Source organism: Chelonoidis abingdonii, chromosome 18 (genome assembly GCF_003597395.2).
Source record: "Chelonoidis abingdonii isolate Lonesome George chromosome 18, CheloAbing_2.0, whole genome shotgun sequence".
Classification (NCBI taxonomy): Eukaryota; Metazoa; Chordata; order Testudines; family Testudinidae; genus Chelonoidis; species Chelonoidis abingdonii.
The window spans coordinates 18138142-18156742 of NC_133786.1; the positions used below are offsets into that span (position 1 = coordinate 18138142).

Here is an 18601-nt window from a genome sequence, read left to right on the forward strand (position 1 = left end):
CCACCTGGTGACCCTTCCTGAGAACGTTCCAGACAGCCTGTAAGTAATGCCTGCTAGGACTCTACAAGGGCATGTGACCAGGCCACATGACTCTGGACTCCATATTGGGGTGTCTGTATTTTTCCACACACTGGTCTAGAAACAAAGAGTTCTGCTATATGCTAAAATTATTTAAGGCAGCGAGTGACATCTTCTCTTGTTCTTCACTCCCCACACAAGAAAACTCCTGGAAATACCTAAGGAACAAAAGACTGAACCGAGGGAAGTGCTGGACTCAGGCTAAAGGGATTTGTAGCCTGTGTATTTAAAACCTGGGGATTCCAAGCTACAAAGTAAGTGCAGTACTGCTTGTACCATCACTCAGAGTCAGAAACTACTAATTCATAGCCAATCTAGTATGTCACGCTTAGTCTGCATTTTTTGTTTATTTGCTGGGTAATCTGCTTTGATCTGTTTCCTATCCCTTATAATCACTTAACATCTATCTTTTGTAGTTAATAAAAGTTGTTTTATGTTTTAATTTCAATACAGTGTGCCCTTAAGTGAGGTGCTGGGGTGGCGGGGGGAGAGGGGATTTCAGCTTGGTTTAACACAGGCTTGTTGCATTTCCTCTCCACATTGAGAGGGAGGCGAACTGGATAATCAATTCATACTGGTTGCAGTTTGGACCAAGGCAGGACAGTACATCTCTAGGGTCCTAGGCCTGGAAACTGGTGGTTATTTTGGCTGTAGCTTCACTATTGCTAGTTTATGCAGTGGCTGGTCAGAGTCTGCATGTAATTGCTGCTGAGTGTGTCCCTACCTGTGTGAATGCTGGTGGAAGTGTAGGACCAGGAACAGGTCTGCAGCATGTCACAGCAGCACAGTGTGAGAGGGAGCCCAGGCTGGTGGGTCAGAGGGCTCAGTGGTACTCCAATTCAGGTGGCATCCTGGGGGAACCCATCACAAGATGCACACATACAACCAGAGTCCCTAACCAAAAAGTTTACAATTTCAAAGGGCAAAGAAAGCGGTACACCGTTACCAGTTGCATATTTCGTTATTATTCTATTTCAATTATTGTAATATCTGCTACTATGATTGCCAGGATTATTCTCATTTCAGTTGAGCTGGGTTAGACAGAGCACTGGAGGCCTCACAGGACTTCACTAGATACCCAAGAGGGAAACAAATTATGAGTAACATTCAATTGTGTTAAACTGATGTGTATGTTAAAGAATATGAGGGGAACAGATGAGAAAAATCTTTGAATGATTAACTATTGGTTACCATAAAGTACACAGTACTCAAAGAGGAACTGTCTCCGAATTTAAGTATTTGGAGAGGAAGATTAAAATAATTTAGAAGGTTTTTCAGCCACAGAGACTTGCATCTTCCATTTAGAGTTCTCATATGCAGTTATTAGTTGGTGATTAAAAAAAACTACTTCCCAGTAAGAGATTGGAAGTTGGTGGAAAAACCACTTGAAAAAAATCCTTTACATTTGAGCCTGAGACTACAGAAAGGAGGAGTTAGCATTCTGTCCCCTTAGGATAGACTTCCCTGTCTGTCTTCAGTGACTGACGCCCAAATAATAATTCATTTGACACCTGAAAAGTTAAACAGTCCCTGGGTCATTACCATTTCTACACTCAGTTTGCATAGCAGCAAGCTCAGAGGGGAAACTTGTAACCTGAACTATCTGAGAGCCCTCTCATAGTTTCTCCACTTGCTGGCCTCTCTACTTTTCATCTAATATCATGCTCAATTCTACTTAGTCAAACGCAGAGACCTGTGGGGCCAGAAGATTTTATTTTTCCAGCTCTCTCCAGCAAAGCTCCTGATTAGGAATTGTGCACCTTCCTCAACCATAGGATGGCCCACCACACAGGTGTTTGGAATTTAGCAGGATGAATTGATTTAAATCTATATAATTTGAATCACCAGTGTTAATCATGATTGAAATAAGCAAGCAGGAAATGTATGATTTAAATCACACAGTTTTGCAGTCATACTTTTAGTTATTTTCCTAAAGAAAGGTTGATATAATTAAAACACACTGATCTGCAACTAAAAATAGCCTTGCCACTAAATTTGGTAGTTTTTGCTCACCAGCAGGCTACACTATATCTATGCACATCTAAGCAACTATATAGCTCAATACACATTTGTTCAGATTTTTATGTTTTTACGTTTTAGTATGTTAAAAATATTGAATGACGGAATTTTTATTTATCTGATTATTAATTTTTTTAACTAGTCATTTGTAGCAAACTACATTTGGATATAAATAGGAATTCAATTAAAATGCACAAAAACAGCATTTTAAAATTATTTTATTAGTTAAAAAGTTTAATCATTTTTAAATGCAAAACATGTTTTGATAAACAAAAGGAAGCACCTATAGTTAGTGAATTGAATTGACTGTTTCTGATCACCATGTCTTTCAAGATTTTAAAAGTAGTAGAGCTAATCCTCTCAAATTTCATTTGTGCTGATAGATTGAAAACGGAAAATGGGCCTTCTTGCTCTTTTGAATCCCAACTGGTTTCTTAACTTTGAATGAACTTAGTCACTTAACTGAGCTAGTTCAATAAACTGAAAGAAAATACTCTCTCTGCATAGCGTCATAAGTTGATTTAGTACCTCAACAATCTGGTTCCAGATATTTAGCCAGTAACTTCCATCAGTTCAGTGGTTTAACTTTAAAACTTCGGCAGCCAACATGTACTGCTTGAATATTATCTTTTTATTTAATTGAAATGTTCATAGATTATAGTAAATACAAGCCGTAAGTCATTATTTATATTTAATTTTTTGAGAGAAAATAGTATTTAAAGTTTTTTAAAAAAATCAGGATTTAAATAAAATCTATTTGATTATTTTTAATCAATATTTATTCAGGAAAGATAGTAGTTGGAAAGTATCAACATCTTTACACAGGTGTTCAGCAGACTGCTACATGGGCCATCTCTATCCTCAAGAGGATAGTGAGGGCAAAATACCAGATCCTGAGAAAAGTTTTGATATTAGAAGCAGCACACACACTCCACAGTCAAAACAGACTAGCTCAGATGTAAGTGAGCACAGAACCAAAGAATTTCTGCACAAGGCTCCCACACAATTTCTTTGCAGTAACTACTGCAGTAATACATTTGAGCTATGAATTCAGGAAGCCATTACTATTGGAAGCTCTGAACAGTAAATACTGGTTAGAGCAAGAAAATTAAGGGCATGGGTACACAGGAGTCTTTACCTCTAGGGCAGACTCAAGGCACTTAACACATTTCTGAATGTCTGGAGACTGTCCAAAGTAGCTTTTGTTCCATGATACAAATGTTTGTAATTCATGTGGAGATCAGCACAGAAACCATAAACATTTGTATCCATGATCTAATGTCTGGGGAGCATCCAGCCTAGCCTGCTATCGCCATGTTACTCACCATGAGTTAACTAACAATAAGCTCTAGGTAAAAATATATTAAAAGCCCTAACAGACTAATTAGTTTGTCACTACTATTAATTGTGTAGCAGACTAATTATACCTCCATTCTCAGAGGACAGTATAGTACCAGCAGACCTGCTACACCTGTGTTGCCATCATGAAGAGGTGGCCTGACTGTTCTATTGGTCACACAGGGCTATACAAAGTAAGAGTCAGGCACTCAAGAACCATTCTACCTGGAAGGTCACCTAACAGGCTATTTTACATTTGTGGGAGATAAGAGCGGGGAATTTATGACATTGGGAGAGAGGTGATGTCCCAGGTAGACAGCTCTCAGGTCATTTAGGGCTTTGTAGGACATAACCAACTACCCCAGTTCCACCCAACAATCATGAGGCAGCCAGTGCAGATCTTGGAGCACTGGTGTCATGTTCCCAGCACGATGTTCAGCTTGATAAACAATTAGTCGCTGTGCTCTGCACTAGCTTCAGTCTCTGAACAGTTTTAAGGTACAGTCCCACAGAGCACATTGCAACAGTCTAATTTTTACATAACAAAGGCATAGATAGCAACTGCAAGCCCCACATCCAAAAGGAAAGGATAACCTCTTGGCCAGACGCCGATGGTAGAAAAATGACCTGCGGTCAGGAGCCAGTCAGTTACAAGAATTTGGATTTTGCAATGTCTCATATGGTAGGTGATCAACATATACAGGAAACACTGATAGTTTAACAGGCATGTATATTTCCAAGAATGCCACATTCACAGATCAGTTTGGGGGCGAGTGGAAATGTCCTAGAACCAAAACACAACTTTTACTAAGATTCTCAACGGAGTCTGATTAGAAATTCCAAGAACTATGTGCAAAAGGGTCACTAAAGAGTTGCATATCCAAGTAATGTTTCACTCAGCCGACACTATGAGAAACTGGTCACCACCTTCCCGCTTGCTGATTGAAATCATGATTAAGATCGGCAATTTAAACCCCTTGGATTTAAATCAATCCACCCTTGGTCCCAGCCACACTGTATATTTGAAACGGATCAAGGACTACTGTGTTACGTGGGTTCCTTGGTGCAACCATTTTCAGAGTGTTATGTGTCCTGTTCTCAGAAAAGTCTCAGGCCAGGTCTACACTGTGACTTTAAATCGGTTTAATGGCCGATATATCGATTTAACGCTGTATCTGTTCACACGACGTCATCGACTTTAACGGCTCCTTAAATCGATTTCGGAACTCCTCCCAAACGAGAGGAGTAGTGCTAAATTCGATAGTGATAACTCGGATTAGGGTTCGTGTGGACGGAAATCGACGTTATTGGCCTCCGGGCGGCATCCCAGAGTGCAGCACTGACCGCTCTGGACAGCAATCTGAACTCGGTGTCTGGCGTGGTTCAGGGAACAGCTCCTCAGTTTTCTTCCCCCCCCCCCACCACGTGAAAAAAAGGGAAAGAAATCATTCCTTGACTACTTTCTATGTCACCCTATGTGTACTGAATGCTGCTGGTAGACGGGATGCTACAGCAGTGAAGAGCAGTATCCGCTCCTCTCCATCTCTCCTCTCTGGTGGTAGACGGTGCTGCAGACCTGCCCACCATCCAGGAAAGCCATGCCTGAAAATTGCTCAACATCGAGGCAATTATTCCTGCTTACTCGCAGTAGATAGGACAGAACGGCTAATAACCAGCTTCATCATCGAAACTGGGGCTGAAAATTTTTGAAAGCAAATTTGGGATTGACTTGCTTGGCAATGAGTCAATTCCTCCCTTATGGTTTCTAAAATAGAGTCCATCCTGCCTGGATGTCATAGCCCTGGGAGGCTGCCTCCAAGTGCCTCCCCCCCCCGACATCATTTTATCTCACTAACAAGTCTCTGTTTCTTATTCTTGTATTCCTTACAACTTCATGACACAAACGGGGGAGGGGCACTGACACGGTAGCCCAGGAAGGTTGAGGGAGGAGGAAAGCAACGGGTGCGCTTCTTGCAGGGGCAACCCCTGTGAATACTGACACGGAGCAGCTGTGCTCTCTGATACACTGGATCTCTGTTACACTTGCCTATTATTCTAGGCAGGACAGTGCACCACTGACCGCTCTGGTCCGCAATCCGAACTCGGATGCGGAGTGCCGGTAAACAGGAAAAGCCCCGAGACCTTTACAATGACATTTCCTGCTTTCACGTGTCCAGCTCTGATCACCACGGGTGGCGATGCAGTTCAAATGCAAAAGTAGCTCCTGCATTGAACCTTACGGGAGATACTATTCTGATCGCTGTATGGTGAGACAAATCTGTTTTATCAGAGCTCCGTTAAAGAACAGGAAATGCCAAAGCGTTTGAAAAAAAAAAACTCCAGGATACACAGCGGTGCGTGACAACCGTAACGGGAAGCCAGAGACTCAAACGGATGCTCATGGAGGGAGGGAGGGGTAATGAGGACTACAGCTACCAGTCTCCACAGCGGTCTCTGAAAACTATTTGCATTCTTGGCTGAGCGCCCAATGTCTGTAGCTTAATACACGGTGTCTTGCGTGGTTCACGGAACAGCTCGTCAGTCTCTTTCCCCCCCCCCAGCACGTGAAAGAAAAGTAAAATAAATAATTCCTTGAGTACTGAAAATGTCACCCTCTGTGTACTGAATGCTGCTGGCAGACGCGATGCTGCTGCGGTGAAGAGCAGTATCCGCTCCTCTGCCCCTCCCCAGGGGTAGACGGTCGCCCAGTGAGTGCTCCTGGCTGAGTCTGGCCGGGGCTCCTGGGTGAAAATGGGAATGACTCCCTTTTTCTGACAGTGGATGTACAGAACGGCTGGTAACTGTCTTCATCTTATCACCTGGGGGCTGAGCTTCATCAGACCCCTTCCTCTCTTGTGTAAAGAAAAGATTCTGAACTGCATGGACTGTCATAGCCCATGGAGGCTGCCCCCCTCATTGTATCTCACTAACTAGTCTGTGATTCTTATTCATGCATTCTTCATAACATCATGCCAACAATGGGGGGGGGGGTCACTGCTGCGTGGTAGCCCAGGTAGGTGGGAAGCAACGGTTGCGTTACTTGCAGCGGCTCCCTCTGTGAATACTGATGCGGAGCAGCTGTGCTGTGATACACTGATTTAAATACACTGTATCCTATTCTTGTCTGGACTGACTCTATTTTTATTAACCGTAAAGGGCAGGATTGACTCAGTCCCAGTGAGTCAATCCCCATTTTGCTTTCAAAAATTTTCACAGGGTTATTATCCGTTCTGTCCCATTTACTGATGAGTGTAACAAAAAGAGAGATGAGAGGGTAACAGTTTCTGCTGTCTACAGTAGTACTGTACCATCTACCACCAGGAAGGGGAGAGGAGAGATTTTCAACTAGCAATAATCACACCTCAGATTAACTTCATTGGTTATGATACTGCCACTGTGCAAAGCTCTAATGCTCTTCAGTGCAGCAGCATCGCCTCTATCAGCAGCATTCAGTACAAAGAGGGTGACATTGTAAGTACTCAAGGATTGCTTTATTTAACTTTCATTTCTCGTGCTGGGGTGGGGGAAAGAGAATTATGAGCTGTTCCGTGAACCATAAAGACACCGTGTTGTAAGCTACAGACATTGGGCGCTCAGCCAAGAATGCAAATAGTTTTAAGAGACTGCTGAGGACTGTGGGATAGCGGGAGTCCTCAGCACCCCCTTCCGTCCTCCATGATCCCCCGCCCCTGATGCTAATGTTAATGGTCGCGGGGGGTTCTGGGTAAATGTCGTCAGTCATTCCTTGCTCCGGGAAAACATCAGCAGACAGTCCTTTCGCACCTTTTTCTCCTGGATTGCCCTTGCAGAAACAATAGCACGGCAGCCCTAGAGACCGTCCGCTTTTTGTTTTTCCCGTCACCATTTGTGTACTAGATGCCGTGGAGACAGAGGCGACACTCGAGCGCTACACACCAGCATTCAATTGCTTTTGCAATGATAGCAGAGATGGTTACCAGTCGTTCTGTACCGTCTACTGCCAGAAAACTGGCAATGACATGACGGTTATCTCTCCTTCTCTGAACTGTCCGCTGCTATCATGAGTGCCCCTGGCTAAAATCAGCCGGGGGCGCAACGCAAAAGCAAACTTGGGATTGACTCACTGGCCACTGAGTCAATCCCTCCCTTATGGTTTCTAAAAATAGAGTCTGTCCTGCCTACAAGAAGAGTCAAAGCAGCAGAGAATCCTGTGGCACCTTATAGACTAACAGACGTCTGTTAGTCTATAAGGTGCCACAGGATTCTCTGCTGCTTTTACAGATCCAGACTAACACGGCTACTCCTCTGAAAGAAGAGTCAAGTGTATTAGAAGAGCGCAGCTACTCCGTGGCTGTATTAACAGGGGGTTCTCCCGCAAGAACCGCACCCATTGCTTCACTTCTCTCCCAACCCTCCGCAGCTACCGTGGCAGGGCCCCCCCCCCCCCATTTATGTCATGCAGTCGTGAGGAATACAAGAATAAGAAACATAGACTTATTCGTGACATAAACCGGGGGGGGGGGGGGGCACTTGGAGGCAGGCAGCCGGGGCTATGACAGTCCAGGCAGGACGTACTCAATTTTTAGAAACAGGAAGGGAGCGATTGACTCTGCCCCAAGTGAGCCACTCCCAATTGGGTTTCAGAACCATTGTCACAGGGGCACTCATGATAGCATCGGACACTACACTGTGATGCACTGGCCAGGTAAACAGGAAAAAGCCTGAATCCCCGCGAACTTTTGAATTCCATTTCCTGATTGTCCACCGTGAGGGTCAGCACACACACAGGTGAGCACACAGAGCTCATATGCACTGGTAACAATGCAGTCTCCTGATAATCGAAGAAGAGCGCCAGCTTGGACCACACAGGAGGTTCTGGATCTGATCGCTATCTGGGGTGAGGACTCAGTGCTCACAGCACTGCGTTCCAAAAGACGAAATGAAAAAGTTTTTGAAAGAATTTCAAAGTCTATGGCTGAAAAAGGGCACAGCAGGGACTCCCTGCAGTGCCGAGTGAAAGTGAAGGAGCTTAGACAGGGCTACCAGAAAGCCAGAGAAGCAAACGGAAGGTCAGGCTCTGAGCCGAAAAAATGCCGCTTCTATGCTGAACTACATGCAATTTTGGGGTTCAGCGCTACCAGTGCCCCACCCCTGTCCGTGGATTCAGACTTTGGGATTGAAATATCAAGTGTTTCTGAGGATGTAGCCGAGGGGGAGATGGAGAGGAAGATGAGGATGAAGATGACCGTGGTGATGAGCACACAGCAGTCCGTAAACCCCAACAGCCAGGATCTTTTTGAGACCCAAGAATTACAGTCCCTGCGCTCCCAAGCGACAAGCCCAGACAGTGAAGCCATGGAAGCGACCTCCGGTAAGTGTCCCTTCATTCTGTATCAAACACGGATTAAAACAAGATGGTTTTTTTAGATCGCATTGACACCAGGGCTTTTGCTGCAGTCGCAGCCATTACTGTTACAGGAAAATTTCGTTAACATGTCTGGGGATGGAGCGAAAATCCTCCAAATTAATCCCCATGAATCGATCGTGGAGGAACTCAAAAAGCCTTATGATATATGAGAACATTTCTGGCCAAGGCAGCCTTCTCCGTTCCCCCATAGTAGGTAACTTTTCAACGCCATGCATTTTGCAAGACATTTGGTACTGCAGGCATTGAAGGCATTGCACTGAAGGCATTGCATAAACAAACGATCTGCCTCCTGCGGTGGTATTGTCAGGAGAGAGATATCATCCATTGTTACCTTGTAGAAAATCAGGAATGTAAATAGGGGGCAGACATGGCGATTTTGCTACTGGCCAGAGCGGGGGGATGGGAGGAGGGATAGCGACGAGTTTTCAGCGTCTGGCAAGCAGGATTCTTCCCAGCTACCAGCAACGCGCTGCGGGGGTGTGAAGTAGGGTGATCACTAGCAGCGATCGTATATGATAGGAGCCATGCGCTGTTGGTGGATGTGAAAGAGGGGGTTTGGGCTTTGCAGGTTCCTCTTAACAGGAGCAAGGCATCATATAGATCACTGTGTATATGAACGGCGGAGAAGTCAAACTTTTAAAGCCTTACTTACCATCGCCGCGTGGATGTACGGTTGGCCGTACCTGCGTCTGTGTGTGTGCCACACCAGTCACACAGACACTGAATATTTAAACGATACAAAATGCGACCTTGTATAGAGATCACATGTGCTCTGTAAGGTGGATAGTGTTCTATGTGAAAGAGTACTATCATTGCTCTGTAAAAGTATCTTTCCACATACTTATCACCCTGGTTTGCCTTCCCCATGCAGCTGCACATTTCTCTGCAGTCCCTATGCCATCACGAGGGCGTGCTCTGATACGGCGGAGGAAGAAGAAGACGCGAGATGAAATGTTCACAGAAATTATTGAAGTAACACGCAATGAGAGGGATAAACAGAATGATTGGAAGGATGTGGTAGCAAAGTACAGGAAAGATGCCAGTGAACGATCTGAGAGGGCTAGGCAGGAAGACCAGCGTTGGCGAGATGCAACGCTGGATCTGCTGCGTGCTCAAACTGATATCCTCCAACGCATGGTGGATCTTCAGGAAGAGCAGCGCAGTAGCAGAGTGCCGCTGCAGCCCTGTATAACCTCCCTGCAAGCCCACGTCCCAAATCTCCCTCACCCAGACGTGTAAGAACGCGTGGGGGAAGGCTTTCTGCACCCGCTACTCCTCCACCCCCCTGGAGAGTTCAAGGAAAAGGCTGTAATTACGCTACAATGTGCTTAATGGCCTTCCCTTCCCCCTCCTTCCAAAGCACAGCAGCCAGGGATACCTTCCTAATTCTCTGCCTTTTTTATAGTTCCTTTGTAATAAAGAATACATCGAAAGGGGGAGGGTGGGTTGCTTACAGGGAAAAGTAGTAAGGAAAAACACATGATTTTTAACAGATGCATAATTACTTTTAATGAATAATAAATGATTTCTAAACGAGACTGAATTTATTTCCTTCGCCAACCTGTAATCAAAAGGGGGAGGGTGGGTTGCTTACACTGAATAAGTCCATCAAGTGCGGAGGGTTCATCAAGGGGAAGCAAACAGAGTCACACCGTACCCTGGGCCGTGCTGAAACTCGTTTTCAAGGCTTCTCTGATGCGCAGCGCCTCCAGGTGTGCTCTTCTAATCGCCCTGGTCTCTGGCTGCTCGTACTCAGCGGCCAGGTGATTTGCCTCAGCCTCCCACCCAGCCATAAATGTCTCCCCCTTAGTCTCACAAAGATTGTGGAGCACACAGCAAGCAGCAATAGCAAGCGGGACATTGGTTTGGCTGAGGTCTGAGCGAGTAAGTAATGATCGCCAGCGACCCTTTAAACGGCCAAATGCACATTCTACCACCATCCGGCACTTGCTCAGCCTGTAGTTGAACAGCTCCTGACCACTGTCCAGGCTGCCAGTGTATGGCTTCATGAGCCATGGCATCAAGGGGTAGGCTGGGTCCCCCAGGATAACTATAGGCATTTGAACATTCCCAACGGTTATTTTCTGGTCTGGGAAGTAATTCCCTTGCTGCAGCCGTTTAAACAGACTAGTGCTCCTGAAGACGCGAGCGTCATGAACCCTTCCTGGCCATCCCACGTGGATGTGGGTGAAACGTCCCTTGTGGTCCACCAGTGCTTGCAGCACCATTGAAAAGTACCCCTTGCGGTTCACGTACTGGGTGCCCTGGTGTTCTGGGGCCAAGATAGGGATATGGGTTCCATCTATGGCCCCCACCACAGTTCGGAAAACCCATTGCAGCAAAGCCCATCCACTATCACCTGCACGTTTCCCAGAGTCACAACCTTTCGTAGCAGCAGCTTAACGATTGCTTTTGCTACTTGCATCACTGCAGCCCCCACAGTAGATTTGCCCACTCCAAATTGATTCCCGACTGACCGGTAGCTGTCTGGCGTTGCAAGCTTCCAGAGGGCTATTGCCACTCGCTTCTCCACTGTGAGGGCTGCTCTCATGTTTGTATTATGGCGTTTCAGGGCAGGGGAAAGCATGTCACAAAGTTCTAAGAAAGTGCTCTTACGCATGCGAAAGTTTCGCAGCCACTGCGAATCGTCCCACACCGTTAAAACAATGCGGTCCCACCAGTCTGTGCTTGTTTCCCGTGCCCAAATTCGGCGTTCAATGGGTAGAAGATGCCCCGTTAATAGCAGTAGCTCCAAAACGCTGGGGCCAGCGGTTATGGAGAATTCTGCCTCCATCTCGTCATCGCTGTCCTCGCCGCTCAGCAATAGCTGCCTCCTCCTCTCCTCCTGCCTTTGCAGTTCATTGTTCAGTATAGTCAGCACGAGAGTACGCGAGGTGTTGACAACGGTCAGGATACCGTTTGTGATCTCAGGGTCCATGATTGCTGTGCTATGGCGTTTGCTCAATGCACTCCGCGAAAAAGGCGCCAAAGGGTTGTCTGCTGCCTTCACAAAGGGAGGGGTGAGGCTGTACCCAGCACCACCCGGGGCAATGTTTTTGCCCCATCAGGCACTGTGCTCTCAACACGGAAGTGGGAACTATGGGATAGCTGAGGAACAGCTACCCACAGTGCACCGCTCCTGAAATCGATGGTAGCCTTTGGACCATGGACGCAAACAATCGATGTCGTGATCCCACTGTGGACGCGCTAAACCGATTTTATTAGATCTGTTTTGTAATATCGGATTAAGCTAATTCGAAGTAATCGTGCAGTGTAGACGTACCCTCAGTAAACACAGAATCTGTGTTCCCATCTAACAACCTGGAGGAAACTAACTTCATCAGAAAGATCTCCATTTGTTGTTGTGATAGTCTCTTCTGTTGAAGGAAATCTTGGCTGATGTACTGCACAATTTCCAGCCATTTGCTACCTTAATAAATGCAAGTGACAAATCTTGGGCCAAGACAATCCATCACCTCAGTAGTGTGTCCGTTTGTAAATGGAGGTGAAGAAAAAGGGAGTGAACAGATCACATCACGGATTAAGGAGACTGTTAGAGGAAGCAGTGCTTTGTTACAGGAGATAATGGCCTCTTGGTGAGATTAGAAATTAATACAAACATCCTGATTAATCAATTTAATTTGTGGTTAATATTCATACATGCTTGCTTGAAACAAATACTGTCCTATATGCATTGAAGAAAATAAATTCATGTTAGCACTTCAAGTCCAGACAAAGGAAGCAAGGAGAGAGGCTTAGATACCTGACCAAAAAAGCACTGGATCATACATTGTCTATGAAAAACACTGACTACATATTACTCATTCAAACAGAGAGACTACAGCCATTACGTTTTTCACTAAGCAAAGCACAACTAGCAACGATCAGCCCACGCATGCTGGCTGCTTAATGGAAACATGCTGAACAGAAAGTGTTTTGTTTGACTTCTTGTGTAACGTGACCTTTCTAGCACAGGCAACTAAAGATCATAGTGGAACTTGAAGAGGAAGCCGATGTGAAATAGGTTTGAAAGTGTAACTATTTCTTTAGTAGCATTCATTACAGATACTCCTCTACAGTCCAGCTAACCAAGCACCAAGCTACCAATAGTGAAGCCTTCCACTATAATTAGACAAAAAAACTAACACTTGCTCAAATTGAGAAGGATGGCAGAGGATGTTGTACTTCTCAGCTAATTCACTACAGAGGGTATTTTTGCAAAAAGCACTTGATTTAAAAACCAAACAAATCTGCATAATTAAATCCCACATGGAGTATTTATTTCCAGATGCAGATCACAGCATTTTCTGCCTGTCTACACAGGGAAATGACAAGAGAGTTCTAAAAAGTCTTCTTCATATAATATTACCTATTTGCGACATCCCTGAAGAGACAGAGTTGGAGGATATGCCAACATGGGTACATTCGTTCCACGCTCTCCGAGCACAGAAGGGCTGATCATCAAAAAAGCATTTCAAAGCCACAGGAACACTCATTTAATTTCCTGATCAATGAGAAAATGCAAGTATTATCCCCATCACTCATCATGAGGAGAACTGAAAGTAACTTTCTTTTTAAGGTTAGGACTCACATGTGGATGCTACTGTATTAAACTGCAGCTGCTTTACAGTGTGATGATTTTACATTCATCTTTTTGATAGCAAGTGGACGTACTTATACTGCTAGGGGTGTCTTCTGCTCACAGTCAGGTCTAGTTGCCAGTAACAATTAGTAACAAAGCTTTAATGCCTATATTTTTGGTGCCAGATTTCAAGTTACCAATATCACAAATTCAGATATAAGAGGTATTTTTAAAAGCACTCATTAGTCACCTATTTCCATGGAAATTAATGTTAAAACTCCTATGATTTCAAAGGGAACAGAGTTAGGCCAATGCCCAGTGCTTTTGAAAATGCCACTTTAAAAGCTTTGCCAGAATTAAATACTTCATGGGACAGATTTTAACAGTTATGCATATGATCACATGCAAAAATAAATGGGGCAACCTTGTGCTCAACTTGAATACACGACAGGAATCTGCAGGTGCAAATGGCTAATGAGATGCCTAAGAATATTAACGATGCATTTTGTAATTAATATTTCAAAAATCACATTATACACATGCATTCTATGTAAATTCAGTACAGCATGGAACTCTCAACATTGGAGTAATAAGTACACTCATTGCGAATAAGTTACAGCTAATAAATTAATGAGTTACTGTTTATCCTTCTCGGTTACTCTTTAGCCTTCTAAATTAAGACACTAGAAAAACCTAGAAAAAAAATAATCTGGTTTACCCAAGTGTTACCTGGCTGAAAATTATCACCACCTGACACAGTCAGATCAACCCTGCAATTTTCATCCAAGTCTAGTCAAGTTTCAGTTTGTGAATGGGGTTCTGTAACAGAGGTTGCCTGCAATAGCAGGAGACTGGACTCAATGACCCAGAAGATCCCTTCCAGTCTTATGTTGCCTCTCAAATGGCAGTGAACCACTTTGGTCATCTTTGGAGAGGAAGCAGAGTTAACACTGACCATTCAAATTATAGATGTGATACTAACACTGTCGTCCCTCTTTCAAAGGCCAGCACCAAGAAGTGATAAACTGTCAGAGACAGCATCAGAATAACAGCTGATCTCAAAAAAAATATTTGGCTATAGACTGCAAGTGCATCTTCAAGCAGACAGTTTTTTTGTTACCTGTAGTGAGGAAAGCTTAAAGTCAAAGCTACCCTCTGTTGTATTAATTTAGATGGAATACAGGGGCCCAAAGACATCAACATTAACACTGTTTAATGTTGGACAGTGACTGGGTTAAAAAGGTTCAAGGTTTGTTATAGGGAGACCTCAGCCTGCTTAGTCTCATGGCAAACACATCATTAAACATGCTTTTAACCTTTTCTTGAAGATAAAGAAAAGAAGGAAAAACCAGTTAAAACATTTGAAAGTATTAAATAAGGCTTTCACTTTAACAAAATTCCCTTGTTCCCTTTTCCTTTAGCTCGGGAAGTTTTAGAAGAAACCTCCCCACCTTGTTTGGCAGTCTCTTAGGGTATGTCTACACTACCCACTGGATCGGCGGGTAGTGATCAATCTATCGGGAATAGATTTATCGCATGTAGTGTAGATGGGATAAATCGCTCCTCGACCGCTCTCCTGTCGACTGCTGAACAGGAGTGGCAATCCCATGCCGCGAGGACGGTAAGTAGGTGATTCTAAGTCGATCTAAGGTAAGTCGACTTCAGCTACACTATTCTTGTGGCAATGTCATCTGAGTTCCACTCTCCGGCTAGAACATCACTCAGGATCAGGATGACAAACGCCGAGATCCCAATGAAGTCGCTCACTCCACTAGCCTCTGTCTGTTCTCTTGCTTTTTCCCCCTAAAGAAATATTTCTTTAAGGACCCCCAAAAAGGAGTGATGGGTGCACTAGCCCTCTCCCTTACTATTTTGTCCACCAGCTAGGTCTAGTATCCAACACACCAATTTCGGTTTGTTAATCTTCTGTTTTTCCCAAGCATGATTTTAAAGTAGTCCATGAATCATATCAGGAGGCCCTTTTGTTTAGACTAATTCAGTCTCTTCACTTTTCATCTTTTCCCATCATCATTCATTATAGGTGACTGATATCTCACAAACTTTCACATTTCTACAGGTGAGCTTACAATTAGGAGTAAACCTATAGGCCTAATTATCACAACACCTCCAAAGCTAAAAGCTATTATTTTGTATTGCAGTTGCAGCTATTTTGTATTCTAGCATTTGTTACAAACGAAGTTTACCCGCATAACTATACTAGCCTAATCATGCCTCTAAATTTCCCTGTGTAGACAAGCCCCTAGAAACATCAGCTTTTTCTATTATATCAACAACTCACCTTATTCACAACAGCAGCCACAACAGGCAGCACTAACTAATGAGCCAACTGTGTAACAATACAGCGTGTTTATTTAGGAAAAACAACTGTCAGAAGTATGAGTCTACTTTCTGCCTCAAATTCCTTATGGCAAACCTGTCAAATATGAACCAGAAGTGCTCTTGCTACCGAACATCAAATCCACGAACATTCCTTTCTCTAAAAACCAACTAAGAGGGCATATGCCCAGTACAACAGTGTCATAATCTGTCACCTCTGTAGATCTGGGGCCTAGTTACTGAATGAGTTCAGAGAGAGAGAGTCAGTATCACAAAATAACCACACACTGGGCAGTCTGAACAGGATGTAACAAGGACTGGTTAGATCACAGCGCGCACAGCAGATGAGGACCGAGATACGCTGGCAGAGCTGTGTGGGAAGCCAAGGACTGGAACAACAGATCATGCTGCAGGTCAAGCCTGAGGTGCACTAAGCTAAGCTATGTGGAGAGTCATAGCTGATGTCTTCCTGAATATCCTTCAGTTAAATGGTGCAGAACCAGCAGACAGATCCTTTCAGCTGCAGCCTAAAAATGGCTACATTCAAATGGCAGCATTAAATTAGGTTACCCAGCAGTGCCATTCGCTTCAGTCACTGATGCACTCTGCCAGATCTCTGAGAGAACAGATATTGCTAATCAACTCCAAGATTTGAGTTTTTTCTATACTGAGACGTGCACTTTATGTCTGATATGATTCCTTTCTGGTTTCCATTCCACTAGGTCGCCTAGCCAGAAGGGATCAACAATATAAGCCCTGGAGAGATAGAGGGAAGCCAGTTAACTGTATCCTTCTAGTTACTCTGACACCATGCTTCTACTGGACAGAAACCTTTGAAAAGCTCAGGAACACAGCTCATTTGGAATAGATAACTCCCAGGGCAGTGAGGGGATCACTTCAATCAGAAGATGCAAGGGCTTCGCCGCTGAGCCTTCCACTGGATTCCAACAGCATATACCACCAAATGGAAACTTAAGGAAATCGGAGAGACAGAAAAATGTGACATTAACAGTGGGAGCGAGCTTGGAAGTGCTGGAGAGCTACAACAGTTCTGATGCATGCGTCTGATGATGCTGTGCAATATTTGCACACAGTGTATTATTATGGAGACTCAGTAACAAACAATAACTATACCTTGATGTCCCTTAACACTGACTTAGTGCTTATGTTCTCTATCGACCCATTCCTGCCAGAGCAATGGAGCACATCTGCTTTAACATGCCCTATCTGACAGGCGTGAAGCAGGACCCATGTGATTAGTGCTCTGGTCAGTTCAGATTCACGGACTCCAGAGGAGATACAGCTATGTGGTACCATATTACCATTGCTCAGTCCTAATGACATAGCAAATGTCACCATTTATGCCCCAACACCACAAATATTAGGGGGGCGCAGCAGTCCCATTGCATTCCTCACGACAGCCAACGCTGATCAAGTCATTGCACAAGCCAAAGCAACAGCCTCTCCTGTTTCAGGAATTTAAGCTGGCAGTTGGGCCTGCAGGAGTAAGCTTCCACAACAGCACAGGAGGTAGAAAAACGCATGGGGTTTGTCCATACATCCCACCACATAGCAAGGTTTAGGTTCAACCTTTGCGTTCATTTTCACAGAGTTCTTCAGACATCCATAAAACAAATCTACTAGCGAAGTTTCTTCTCTCATTTGCGCTACAGTCTTAAACAAAGCCCAGATAAACAAGCACGATAGTCATTCAAATGGCAATGCATATTACTCACATCTGGAGCCACTTTTCATTGGCATATGCAAATTAATCAATGCTGGAGATAAACAGCTGAAGTTTAGGCTTTTGTTGGTGACCTTACATAAAAAATGCTGGTTTTGCAGTGTGCTGTTGTATTGCAACCTGTCTTTGAGTGGTCAGTCTGATGGCACAGGTGCATGTTTTTAAGTGAGCTGTCACCATAAATCTGCCTGTGTCTATGAGGCTGCTAATAGAGTAACCTATCCACAAGTAATAGTTGTGTAATTTCAAACAAGAGAAAATGTCCCACAATGGGGGTGTCTGCTCTTCAGTCTGATATTCTAACAAGGTAGAGAGCAGGGCACCTTTTACTGAACCATTGTAACCTCTTTTGACAGACTTAGACTAAAATGAAGGAGTCTCCTCTCTAACAGGAACTGAGTGCCTGGCCAGCCTTCTGTAGTCTTCTTTCCAGCAGTTCATATCGAAACTGAGAATCATTTTTAATCTCATGAGAAGAATAAAATTGCCAAAGGAAAAATCTCCATTGCACATATGAAAATGACTGAACAGATCAGCCCAGGCCATTTTATAGCAAACTGGTGGCATGAAAATAAATATTGCCAACACCTGAAAGATGGAAATTTGAGGACCAAAGTATTTGTGCATTAAGAAATTACATTTGCTCAAAAACAAAGGTCTCACCTTCTCCATATCCTCTCCACGACCAACACCACCTCATGTATTTTGCAGAACACGAAGAAAATGCTGAGGGCATTTTGAGAAAAGTCAGTAGCAACAATTCCTCTAGTCTATTATGACTTTCACAGAATCAAAGAATATCAGGGTTGAAGGGACCTCAGGAGGTCACCTAGTCTGACTCCCCTGCTCAAAGCAGGACCAATCCACAGACAGATTTTTACCCCAGTTCCCTAAATGGCCCCCTCAAGGACTGAACTCACAACCCTGGGTTTAGCAGGCCAATGCTCAAACCACTGAGCTATTCATACTCCACTTGCCTGAGTACTGTACTCTGCTGTGACCGTTCCTGGCCCACAGAGGGACCAAGCAGCTTTATCCAAATGACAGAAGCATAACATTCAGACCTACAGTTCAATATGCCAGCTAAACACTGAAA

General features: G+C 44.2%; 1 protein-coding gene and 1 pseudogene across 7 annotated transcripts in view; both read right to left on the reverse strand.

Moving 5' to 3' along the window:
- The window catches only part of SIK3 (SIK family kinase 3), a 155240-nt gene that overhangs the window by 84555 nt on the left and 52084 nt on the right, over positions 1-18601 (reverse strand). The window lies entirely within an intron of this gene.
- Positions 6619-6841, reverse strand: LOC142047915 (U4 spliceosomal RNA; annotated as a pseudogene).